General features: G+C 47.7%; 2 long non-coding RNA genes across 2 annotated transcripts in view; one reads left to right on the forward strand and one right to left on the reverse strand.

Annotated features, from left to right (window-relative positions):
* LOC132538618 (uncharacterized) lies at positions 1–7,314 on the reverse strand. Its single transcript, XR_009549961.1, has 3 exons — positions 7,190–7,314; positions 2,158–2,293; positions 1–266 (listed from the first exon to the last, which is right to left on the reverse strand). It is a non-coding gene; the product is annotated as an uncharacterized LOC132538618 (long non-coding RNA).
* The window catches only part of LOC132538619 (uncharacterized), a 26,347-nt gene continuing 20,330 nt past the window's right edge, over positions 7,215–13,231 (forward strand). Inside the window, exon 1 of the long non-coding RNA XR_009549962.1 lies at positions 7,215–7,340. This is a non-coding gene — a long non-coding RNA (uncharacterized LOC132538619). The remainder of the gene's footprint in view (positions 7,341–13,231) is intronic.

The raw sequence follows: 13,231 nt of genomic DNA on the forward strand, positions 1-13,231 counted from the left end.
ATCACTTCTTTTTTTTCTTATTAAATCATTTGGAAAAAAAAAATAACTGCAAAATTCTCTATGGGGAGCGGAAGGTGGGAGTTCTGGCTTCTGTAATTGCTTCTCTGCTGGACATGGACATTGGCAGGTGGATCCACACCTCCAGCCTCTCTCTTTTTCCCTAGTGGGACAGGGGCTCTGAGGAGATGAGGTTCTAGGACATATTGGTGAGGTCGTCTGCCCAGGGAAGTCAGGATGGAATCATAATAGCATCTTCAACTTGGTGTCTGAAAATCAGTAAGATATAAAGGACACATTGTTTAATAAACAGGAGCCCAAAGATAGGAATAACAGCAAATGAAACTAGGGGTGTTCGTGTGGGAAGAAGCTAGGAAGTTCTGAAGGGCCCATGACTTTAATAATTTTTGCTTGAGCCTGATATCTAACATGCAGGTGGACTGAAAGCATTGTCTGGGAAGATGGTGTCAGAAGTGAGAATAGGACTAGAGAGCTGGATCAGGGCAGAGTAGCTCTCAAACAAAGCTCTCATATTCTGACCCTATTCAGATGCCTGGTTGCTTTCAGTTATTTTGTGAGATGTCCTTCAAATAGATGACCCGCCTATTTCTACATATTTTTCTAGGAAGAGAAAGGTGACAGGCATTGATGGGATAATTGTTGACCGAGGAGTGCGCTCTGCGCCCTGTCTCTCAGGAGGCTCCAGGCTGCTGAGAGAGCTCACTTGGGCAGTGTGCTGCTTTACCTTGTGTGTGACCCAGGTTGGAGCACTGTCCCCCATGGCATTGAAGGACATTTGGGGTCTGGGGCTCTCTCTCTCTCTCTGCCTGTCTCTATAAAAAAGTTTTTAAACAGTAAAGTCACCATTTTTTTAGTATTTATTTATTTATTCCCTTTTGTTGCCCTTGTTTTATTGTTGTTGTTATTATTGTTGTTGTTATTGATATCGTCATTGTTAGATAGGACAGAGAGTAATGGAGAGAGGAAGGGAGACAGAGAGGAGAGAAAGATAGATACCTGCAGACCTTTTTCACTGCCTGTGAAGTGACTCCCCTGCAGGTGGGGAGCCAGGGGCTCGAACCAGGATCCTTACACTGGTCCTTGTGCTTCACACTATGTGCGCTTAACCCTCTGTGCTACCGCCCGACTCCCTAAAAAAGGGTTTTAAAAATACTTTCTTAGTCTGGTAAGATGGCTAGCTTGGAGATTCCCTGTTTTGCCATGAAGAGTGATTCAGGTTCTGTCCCTGATACCCCACATTGGAGCACTACAGCACCAGGGGAAGCTCAGCGCTGCAGTATCTCTCCCTCTCTCTGTCTCTCTCCACATATCTAAAAGAAGTCAGGCCATAGCAGTGCAGCCTGAGCAATGACACGCCCACCCCCCCCAAAAAAAAAAGGAGAAGAGGAGAGGAGAGGAGAGGAGAGGAGAGGAGAGGGGAGGGGAGGGGAAGAGGAGAGGAGAAGGGAGGGGAAGGGAAAGGAAGGGGAATAGGGGGGAATGAGAGGGGAGGGAAAAGAAGAGGGGGAGGAGGAGGGAAAAGGGAAATCTTTTTCTCTGGCTTGGACAATGGTGCACCAGGTTGAGTGCACACATCACCATCCACAAAGTCCTGGGTTTGAGCCCCCAGTCCCCACCTACAAGGGGCAGCTTCAGTAGTGGTGAAGCAGGGCTGCAGATGTTGCTCTGCTCCCTCTCAATTTCTCTCTGCCTCTATAAAAAAAATAAGTAAGTGTGGTCCGGAAGGTGGTGCAGTGGATAAAGTATTGGGCTCTCAAGCATGAGGTCTTGAGTTCAATGCCCGGCAGCACATGTACCAGAGTGATGACTGGTTCTTTCTCTCTCTCCTCCTTTCTCATTAATAAATAAATAAAATCTTTAAAAAATAGTAAGTAAGTCAGACTTTTTTTTTTTCAGAACTTATTTAGGAGTATTCCCTGGGTGAGGCAGATAGCATAGTGGTTATGCAAAAAGACTTTCATGTCTGAGGCTCCAAAGTCCCAGATTCAATCTCTAGGACCAGCAGAAGCCAGAGCCGAGCAGCACACACACACACGTGTGTGTGTGTGTGTGTGTGTTTCATTAAAATAAAACCAAATCAAATATATATGTGTATGTAAGTACTTCTAAAAAGGAGCATTATCCCCTGAAAGCACTTACTTTCTGGCTACTCCAACCAGATGGATCCAGCAGGTGGCGGCACAGCCTGTGTGAATCAGACCTCCGGAGGTCTGCTCAGCCACATGGCTCAGAATGAGGGCCAGGCACTGTTTATGCAGGGACAGTTGAGGAGACGCTACAAAATAAAATGAATAGACTAGAATAGAACAGAATAAGATAGAATAAGAATAAACTAGAATAGAATAAGAGTAGAATCGGATAGAATAATAATATAGAACAGAATAAGATAGAATAAGAATGAACTAGAATAGACTACGAATAGAACAGAACAGAATAGAGTAAGATAGAATAAAAATAAACTAGAACAGAATAAGAATAGAATGGAATGGAGTGGAGTGGGATGGGATGGGATGGGATGGGACAGGATAGAATAAGAACAGAACAGTGGTTGTGTTCTAGTCCCATGTTCCTCCACTTCAGGACTACACAGAGCTCCACAAGGGCCTGTCTGTCACCACACACCCTTTGAGTAGCTACACCCACCAATGGATCCCTGAACACACATCCACCTGACACTCCACCTCCTTGTGTTTGAATGAGCCCAGACCTTCCCGATAATAGCTAATGCCATGGGATCGAGTGGTAGTGCAGCAGGTTAAGCACATGTGGTGCAAAAGTGCAAGGACCGGCATAAGGATCCTGGTTCGAGCCCCCGGCTCCCCACCTGCTGGGGAGTCACGTTACAGATGGTGAAGCAGGTCTGCAGGTGTCTATCTCCCCCCCCCGTCTTCCCCTCCTCTCTCCATTCTCTCTGTCCTATCCAGCAATGATGATATCAATAACAACAACAATAATAACTACAACAATAAAAAACAAGGGCAACAAAAGGGGGAAACAATAGCCTACAGGAGCAGTGGATTGTGATGCAGGCACTAAGCCTCAGTGATAACCATGGAGGCAAAACAAATTAAAAGTAAAATTAAAAAATAAATAAATAAAAATGAAAAATAAAGCACCATTGTGTTGATCCTCCAATCTGGGATCTGACTGTCATATATTGTTTTAACTATGTTTGCTAGAAGAATCTATATGCTGAAGAAAAATCAGACAAAGGCGTATGTGAGCTAAAGAGCCAACTTGAGCCCTGATGCCTTGCAAAGTTTGAACGTTTTGCAGACGGCCTAGCATAGAGGGCAAGTAGACATGGAGATGCCACCCTATGCCAGGCCCATTTACCCACGGCTTCTTCACTTGGACATTAATATGACCCTCCACCTAAAATAGCAGGTACCCAGCTGTTAACTGGAGAGAGCATAGTGGTTCTGTAAAACGACTTTCAGGACTGAGGCGCCAAGGTCCCAGGTTCAATCCCCAGCACCACCAGAAGCCAGAGATGAGCAGTGCTCTGGTGGAAGAAAAAAAAAAAAAGCAGTTATGTGTCCTAGGCCCAACAGATGGCACAGTGGCTAGCACTTTGGAGCGAAATAGTCAGGTTCCTGAGTTCAATCCCCATGGGTCCTGTGTGGCCCAAGAAATCCTTTAGTCTGGCCTGTGAGGGCAACTGCAGGCAGCACTCAAGACTCAATAAATCCAGGAGTGCTTTTTCTTTCTTTTTTTTTTTTTAATTTATTTTTCTTTATTTGGGGGGGGGGTTCAAGGTTTACAGTCGACAGTAAAATAACAGTGGTTGGTCCATTTATCACATTTCTCAGTTTTCCCATCACACTCTAACTCCCACTAGGTCCTCCTCCGCCATCATGTTCCAGGACCGGAACCCCCCCCACCCCCACCCGAGTCCTTTACTTTGGTGCAAGACACCAACAGGAGTGTTTTGTTTATATATATATATATATGTATTGGATAGAGACAGTCAAAAGTTGAGAGGGAGAGAGACAGACACCTGCAACACGGCTTCACCACTTGCAAAGCTTCCCCCCTGCAGGTGGGGACCAGGGGCTCAATCCCCGGTCCTTGTACATTGTAACATGTGCGCTCAACCAGGTGCACCACCACTTGGCCCCCAGGAGTGTTTTCTCATAGCAATATCAAGTGCTCTTTTTTTTTAAAGACCTTTTTTAAAAAAAATATTTATTTATTTTCCCGTTTGTTGCCCTTGTTGTGGCTATTGATGTCATTGTTGTTGAATAGGACAGAGAGAACTAGAAAGAGGAGGGGAAGACAGAGGGGGGGGGAGACAAAGATAGACACCTGCAGACCTGCTTCACAGCTTGTGAAGCGACTCCCCTGCAGGTGGTGGGGGCTCGAATCCGGATCCTTACGCTGGTCCTTGCGCTTTGCGCCACGTGTGCTTAACCCGCTGCGCCACCTCCTGATTCCCCAAGTGCTCATTTTTAGTAAGTGTTCATTTATTTATTGGATAGACAGAAATTGAGAGGGGAGGGGAGATAGGAAGAGAGACAAAGAGACACCTGCAGCCCTGCTTTACCACTCGTGAAGCTTTCCCCTTGCAGATGGCAACCAGGAGCTTGTGCACTGTGATGTGTGTCCTTGTCCTTGTGCACTGTGATGTGTGAGCTTAACCAGGTGCACCACCACTTGGCCCCTCCAGTGTTCATTTTTTTAGGTTGATCATTTTCTTTTTTTTTTTTCCCTTTTGTTGCCCTTGTTGTAGCTTCGTTGTGGTTATTATTATTGCCCTTGTTGACGCAATTCGTTGTTGGATAGGACAGAGAGAAATGGAGAGAGGAGGGGAAGACAGAGAAGGGGAGATAAAGATAGACACCTGCAGACCTGCTTCACCGCCTGTGAAGCGACTCCCCTGCAGGTGGGGAGTCGGGGGCTCGAACCGGGATCCTTACGCCTGTTCCTGCACTTTGCGCCTCATGCGCTTAACCCACTGCGCCACCGCCCGACCCCCAGGTTTATCATTTTCTCCCCCCCCCTCCCAGGCTTGGTACCAGCACAATGAATCCACTGCTCCTCGCGGCCATTTTTTCCATTTTATTGGATAGGACAGAGAGACATTGAGAAAGTAGAGGGAGAGAGACAGAGAGACACCTGCAGACCTCCTCCACTGCTTGTGAAGTGCCCCCCCACGCAGGCAGGGACCAGGGGCTTGAACCGGGATCCTTGCATGAGTCTTTGCACTTTGTACTATATGTACTTAACTGGGAGTGCGCGGGCCCTATGTTGATCATTTTGCAGGCCCCCCACACACACTGCTATAAATATCCAGCTGGAGGCCATTTATTTCCAGGGCTCCCAGTCCGCACCTGCAGGAGAAACTTCAAGAGCCATGGAGCAGTGCTACAGGTGCCTCTCATTCTCCATTTCAAGCTCCTCCTTCCCCTCTTCAATTCTGTGTCCTATCAACTAAACAAATAATTTTTTAAAAAATAAATATTCAAATGGCCCTTGGCTGGGGCAAAAAAAAAAGTTCCCTCCTTCTGTTCAAGGTAAAGGCACTCAGTGTTAAAACTCTTTCAAGTGTCCAGAGAAGGGAAGTTCTCTTGAAGTCTTTGGAATTCTTTCCTTCCTTGAAGGAGACTTCTGCTCCTCCTCCCAGGGTGCCCCCACAGAGGCCAGTGTCCTTTGTCACATGTGGCGGGAGGCAGCCACGTCTGCAAAGCCGAAAGCAGGTGGGCCAGCAGAATAGCTCACCTAGACAGCGCACTGCTTTGCCATGTGCACAGCCCGGGTTCAAGCCCGGCCCCCACTGCCCTGGAGGAAGCTTCAGTGTTGTGGTCTCTTTCACTCTCTCCCTCTGCCTCTCTATCTAAAATTAAAAAAAAAAATGTGTGGGGGGGAGGGCAGGCAGTGGCTCACCTGGTTGAGCGCACACACTATACAGTGCACAAGGACCCGGGGTTCAAGCCCCTGGTCCCCACCTACAGGGGGGAAGTTTCACAAGTGGTGAAGCAGGGCTTCAGATGTCTCTCTGTGTCTCTCCCTCTCTAGCTCCCCTTTCCTCTCAATTTCTCTGTCTCTATCCAATAATAAGTAAAGTATCTAAACACACACACCTCAAAGCAGGTCCAAACCACACCATCTTGAGTGTCTCGTGTGCACAGGGCAGAGCTGGCCTGTCTCCTTCTCTGTCAGGGTGGAGGGGAAGAGAGTGTCTGTTTAATCTGGAACAGCTTCAGGGAGATCACAGGCACCCAGGCTGGGTGGGCCTCACAGACAGAAATGAAACAGCATTGTGCTCACTCACTCATAGGAGGGAGGGAGGGAGAGGGAGAAAATGAAGAAGGAGAAAGAGAGAAGAGAAAGAGAATAGAAGAGAGAGACAGACATCCCAGAACACTGTTTGGCTCTGGCTTCTGGTGGTGCTGGGGGTTGAACATGGGACCTGGGAGCCTCAGGCAGGCAAGCGTTTTGCAGAGCCACTGTGCTCTCTCCAGCTGCTGCTGCTGCTGCTGCTGCTGCTGCTGCTGCTGCTGCTTCTTCTTCTTCTTCTTCTTCTTCTTCTTCTTCTTCTTCTTCTTCTTCTTCTTCTTCTTCTTCTTCTTCTATTTTCCCTTTCGTTGCCCTTGTTTTTTATTATTGTTGTTATTGATGTCATCGTTGTTGGATAGGACAGAGAGAAATGGAGAGAGGAGGGGAAGACGGACAGGGGGGGGAGAGAAAGACAGACACCTGCAGACCTGCTTCACCACCTGTGAAGTGACTCCCCTGCAGGTGGGGAGCCAGAGGCTCCAACCAGTATCCTTATGCCAGTCCTTGCGCTTTGCGCCACGTGCACTTAACCCGCTGCGCCCGACTCCCTCTCTCCAGCTTTTAACCCACCTTCCACCCCTCCTGGCTCAGGCTGTTTCTAGGACTCCTTGGGAGGCCAGAGAGCAGCAGCCCTGGTAACTACAGTTCCCAGCAGCCTGTGCCCCCACCCCCAGGCCCATTCCAGATCCCCAAATATGGACAGAGACCAGCTTCTGCAGCAGGACACACACACACACACACACACACACACACACACACACACACACACACCAGATACTTGCCTAGGAGGGAGGCGGGGAAGGGGGGAAGGGGAGAGGAGGGGGAAAGCGAGAGGAGGGGGAGGGGAGAGGAGGGGGAGGGGAGAGGAACATCTAGATTACTTAATGCTCACCTAAGGGTGCACCTGGTTCCTGAAACAGAACCACCCTAGCCAGGACCTTTCAGTGGGTCCTAGCAGCAGCTCTAGCCCTGGGAGTCAAGCAGCCTGTTGGAGGAACCCAGCTTGTGTCCAGGACCTGAGAGATGTGATGGAGTTCCAGGAGGTCAGATACCTTGTCTCTGAGTGCAGGCAGCTGGGAGGGCACAAGGTATGGGGGAGAGAGCAGCTGACCACGTTGGCTAGCTGGCTAGCAGCCCTGGGAGGACAGGGGTCAGGGCCACCTCTCTGTCTCTCCCTCCCCCTTTCCCTGCCTTCCTTCTTTCTCCCTTTCTCTTTCTTTTTTAAAAAATATTTTTACTTTATTTATTTTGGTTAGAGACAGAAAAATTCACAGTGAGAGCGAGTGTGTGTGTGTGAGAGAGAGACAGAGACAGAGACGCCTGCAGCCCTGCTTCACCACTTATGAAGCTGCCCCTGCAGGTGGGGACTGGGAGCTTGAACCTGGGTCCTTGCAAACTGTAATGTGTGTGTGTGTGTGCTCAATCAGGTGCACCACCACTTGGCCTCCCTTCCTTCCTCTCTTCCTCCCTACCTCCCTTCTTTCATTCTCTCTTTCTTCTTTCTTTCTCTCTTCCTTTCTTTCTTGAGCCCTGCTGCTCAACTCTGACTGGGGATTGAACCTCAGAGCCTCAGGCATAAAAAGTCTCTTTGCATAACTATTACGTTGGCTCCCCAGCCTGTTCAATCACTTTTTATGTTTTTTTCTTTTTTTTTCTTTTATTTGTTAATGGATAGAGACAGAGAGAAATTGAGAGAGAAAGAGACAGAGAGAGACCTGCAGACCTGTTTCACCGCCTGTGAAGTGACTCCCCTGCACGTGGGGAGCGGAGGCTTGAACCGGGATCCTAACTGGTCCTAGTGCTTTGCGCCACGTGCGCTTAACCTGCTGCACTACCGCCCGACTCCTGTTTATCTTTTTTTACATCTTTATTTATTGGATAGAGACAGTCAGAAAATCAAGAGGGAAGGGGGAAGATAGAGAGAGAGAGAGAGAGTGCGATACCTGAAGCCCTGCTTCACCACTTGCAAAGCTTTACCCCTGCAGGTGGGGACTGGGGGGCTTGAACCTGGATCCTTGCACATTGTGGACATATGCACTCAACCAGATGCGCTACCACTCAGCCTCTTCAATCATTTTCTTCTTTTTTCTTTCCTTGCCTTTCTTTTCTCCTTCCTTTCCTTTCCTTTCCCTTCCTTCCTTTCTTCTTTCATTCTTTTTCTCCTTATATGCTTCCTTTCTCCCTTCTTAGAGACAGAAGGTAAGAGAAAAAAGATAGGAAAAGAGAGAGAGAGATACCACAATTCCACAGCTTCCTCCGATGCAGTGAGGTCCAGGCTCAAGCCTGGGTTGTGCATGTGGCAAAGCATCGCCCCAGCCACGTGAGCTCTTCTCCAGGCCCTGAAGAACCCCACTGCGTGCATGGAAGGTCAGCTGCCCTTGACCTGAGGGCTGACCAAGTCTCGGTAGACAAGGTGAGGTAACGTGAGGCAACGTGAGGCTGTGACTCATTCCGCAGGCCAGACACCGCCTGGCTGAGTAAGTGATGTCCACTTCCTGTGCAGCATATCCCCATCTGCCCTTCAAGTCCTCCGCTGCCCCTGGTCACCCTCACATCTTGCCACCCTCCACCTGGGCTCCCCCCACCCCCAGCCCGTGTTTGTCTTAGGAAACACTTCCAGCCTTCAGTGCCCTCAAGGGGAGACTGCGCACCGCCGACACCCTCCCTGGCACCCCAGCTCCCACATGCAGCAAGGTGGGTCTGTGCGGAAGGACCCGGGTTCAAGCACAGGAACACCTGCGGTGGGGAGGCGTCACCAGTGGCGGAGTCCTACTGTGGTGTCTCCTCTCTCTCTCTCTTTCTCCTTCCCCCTCTCTATCTCTCTGTTTCCCACCCTCTATCTAAATGAAAGCAGAGGTGGGGGGAATAGGAGTGGAGAGACAGCATCATGGTTCTGCAAAGGGCTCTGTGGTCCCAGATTCAAGCCCCAACACCACCATAAGCGGGGTGGATTGGATCGACCTTCCCGTGGTGCATCTCGTGAGTACCCATTCATTGGGGAAACTGACGATCCTTCCTAGCCGACTGAATCCACATGGATCCCAGTCACTTTCAAAGCCAGCAACAAGCAGACATCAGGCTCAACCTGATGCTGTTGACTGGCTACGGAAGAAGGGCAAACGCTAGAAGAAGAAGACCACCATAAGCCAGAACTGAGCAGGGCTCTGGTCGGCCTCTCCTCTGCCCCTCTCTCACTCTTAATACAGTAAAATAAAATAAAATTAGAAAAGAAAAGAAAAGGCCACTGGAAGTGGTAGTGTCATGTAGCTACTGAGCCCCAGAGATAATGTTTGTGGCAAAAAAGAAAAAAGAAAAGAAAAAGAAAAAGGGATGGGTAAGTGGGGAGTGAGATACCATGGTGGTTGTGCAAAAAGACCTTTATGAGCAGTGCTCTGGTTAAATAACAACAATAATAATAGAATGAAATAAATTTTACCACAAAGATTATTGCTGGGGCTTGGTGCCTGCACTTAGAATCCACTGCTCCATGGCCAGTTTTTCAATTTGTTTTTCTATTTTTATTGGATAGGACAAAGAGCAATTGAGAGGGGAGGAGAGATAGAGAGGGGGAGAAAAAGAGAGACACTTGCTTCACTGTTTGTGAAACTTCTTCCCTACAGGTGGGGAGCAGGAACTCAAACTCAGGTTCTTACACATGGTGATATGTGCATTTAACTCCCCAGCCCCCATTATGTATGTATGTATGTATTTATTTATTTATTTATTTTTAATGCCTGAGAGGGCCAGCAACATAGCTTGCTTGGATAGTACATTACTTTATCATGTGCACAAACCAGGTTCAATTCCAGTCCCCATGACACTGAAGGAAGTTTCCTCCCTCTCCCTCTCCCTCTCCCTCTCCCTCTCCCTCTCCCTCTCCCTCTCCCTCTCCCTCTCCCTCTCTCTCTCTCTTCCTCCCTCCCTCTTAAAATAAATTAAATAGGGGTCAGGTGGTGGCACACCTGGTTGAGCACATATGTTCCAGTTCACAAGGACCCAGGTTCAAGCCTCTGGCCCCCACCTGCAAGGAAAAAGCTTCATAAGTGGTGGAACAGTATTGCTGATATCTCTCTCTCCAAGGACCCAAGTTCAAGCCTCTGGCCCCCACCTGCAAGGAAAAAGCTTCACAAGTGGTAGAACAGTATTGCTGATATCTCTCTCTCTCTCTCTCTCTCTCTCTCTCTCTCTTTCCAGAGCACTGTTCAGCTCTGGCTTATAGTGGTGCTGGGGATTGAACATGGGACTTTGGAGCCTCAGGCATGAGAGTCTCTTTGCATAACCATTATGCTATCTAGCTTCCACCCCATCTCTGTCCCTACTTCCCTGTCCTCTCAATTTCTAGTTGTTTCTCTCAAATAAAGATAATTTTTTTAAATAAAAATATATCTTTAAATCAATTAATATTTTTAAAAATATTTATTCCCTTTTGTTGCTTTATTGTTGTTATTGATTTCATTGTTGTCAGATAGGACAGAGAGAAATGGAGAGAGGAGGGAAAGACAGAGAAGGGGAGAGAAAGACAGACACGTGCAGACCTGCTTCGCCACCTGTGAAGCGACTCCCCTGCAGGTGGGGGAGCCGGGGGCTCGAACCGGGACTTTTTTTTTTTTTTTAAGAAAGGAGACATTAACAAAACTCCACACAATTCCCACCATCCAGTCTCCATATCCCATCCCCTCCCCAATAGCTTTCCCATTCTCTATCCCTCTGGGAGCATGGACCCAGGGTCGTCGTAGGTTGCAGAAGGTGGAAGGTCTGGCTTCTGTAATTGCTTCCCCACTGTCATGGGCATTGACTGGTCGATCCATACTCCCAGTCTGCTTCTCTCTTTCCCTAGTAGGGTGGGTCTCTGGGGAAGTGGAGCTCCAGGACACATTGGTGGGGTCTTCAGTCCAGGGAAGCCTGGCCGGCATCCTGATGGCCTCTGGAACCTGGTGGCTGAAAAGAGAGTTAACATACAAAGCCAAACAAATTGTTGAAGAATCATGGACCCAAAGGTTGGAATAGTGGAGATGAAGTGTTGGAGGTTACTCACTGCAAACTCTAGTGTACTATTGCTTTCACTATATATTTTGCCCTAGTTTATGGATACATGTGAACATATGCTCTATCTCATGGAACCAGGTCTATATCTAGGTTTTGGGACTTTGTTAGGAAGTGAACCACCTGGGATGGAATTAGAGAATACTATGAAAGGAAAGGTCTCACTCCAGTAATGAAGCTAAAGGGTTGTCATTCCACACGTGAAGTCTCTGGACACAGTCTGAGCTGAAGCATGTTGAGGTGGCACTCGTTGTGTTGATTAGGCTGCGATCGGCGGATGCAATATTATTTGATAAGAATTGGGAGAGGCATGCCTGAAAGCTGGCCCTACCCTAGGGTCCCAGGACAGGGGAAGTTTAGGCTCTATAGTGGAAATTTGAGGTTCCTGCTGGCTTAGGGTTCAAGAAGACAATGGATAGTTATTGTTATCATCACATTATTTGGTAATTGGGTTAACTTTGAAAAATCCCTTTGTTAGACATACAATCAGTTTTTCCCCCTCTCATACTAATTAGTGATTTATATGACTAGAATTTAATAGGTGTATACATAAACACCATTCCCACCACCAAAAGACTGTGTCCCATACCACCCACCCATCAGCCCAGGAAGCCGCATGTCCACCCTCCCCCTCACCACAGGGTTCTAACTTTGGTGCCCTACTTTCAATTTAGTCAAATCCTGCTTTTAGTTTCCCTTTCTGATCTTCTTTCTCAACTTCTGTTGATGAGTGAGATCGTCCCATACTCATCTTTATCTTTCTGACTTAGCTCACTTAACGTAATTCCTTCTAGCTCTGACCAAGATGGGTCAGAGAAGTTGAGTTCATTGTTCTTTTTTTTTAATTTATTTTTTATTTAAGAAAGGGTAAATTAACAAATCCATAGAGTAGGAGGGGTACAACTCCACACAATTCCCACCACCCAATCTCCATATCCCACCCCCTCCCCTGATAGCTTTCCCATTCTCTTCCCTCTGGGAGCATGGACCCAGGGTCATTGTGGGTTGCAGAAGGTGGAAGGTCTGGCTTCTGTAATTGCTTCCCCGCTGAACATGGGCGTTGACTGGTCGGTCCATACTCCCAGTCTGCCTCTCTCTTTCCCTAGTAGGGTAGGTCTCTGGGGAAGTCGAGCTCCAGGGCACATTGGTGGGGTCTTCAGTCCAGGGAAGCCTGGCCGGCATCCTGATGGCATCTGGAACCTGGTGACTGAAAAGAGAGTTAACATACAAAGCCAAACAAATTGTTGAGCAATCATGGACCCAAAGCTTGGAATAGTGGAGAGGAAGTTTTAGGGGGGTACTCGCTGCAAACTCTAGTGTACTTCTGCTTTCAGGTATATATTTTGCACTAGTTTATGGATATGTGTGAACATATGCTCTCTCTCATAGAACCTGGTATATATCTAGGTTTTGGGTCTTTGTTAGAAAGTGAACCACCTGGGATGTAATTAGAGGATACTATGAAAAGAAAGGTCTCACCCCAGTAATGAAGCTGAAGGGTTGTCATTCCACACGTGAAGTCTCTGGACATAGTCTGAGATGAAGCATGTTGAGGTGGCAATCGTTGTGTTGATTAGGTTGCGATGGGCAGATGCAATATTATTTGATATGGATTGGGAGAGGCATACGGGAAAGTGGGCCCTATCCTAAGGTTCCAGGACTGGGGGAAGTATAGGCTCTATAGTGGAGATGTGAGATTCCTGCTGTCTTAGGGTTCAAAAAGACAATGGATAGTTAATGTTATCATCACATTATTTGGTAATTGGGTTAACTATGAAAAGTCCTTTTGTTAGGGTTTGCTGTACAGTACCCAGTATCTTGTATATAGCTGTGCTACTGGTTGCTTCTGATCTACTTGGTCTAGGTTTTTGAGAGAGTCCGCACATCAAAT

The sequence above is a fragment of the Erinaceus europaeus genome, chromosome 5 (genome assembly GCF_950295315.1).
Source record: "Erinaceus europaeus chromosome 5, mEriEur2.1, whole genome shotgun sequence".
NCBI classification, from domain to species: domain Eukaryota; kingdom Metazoa; phylum Chordata; class Mammalia; order Eulipotyphla; family Erinaceidae; genus Erinaceus; species Erinaceus europaeus.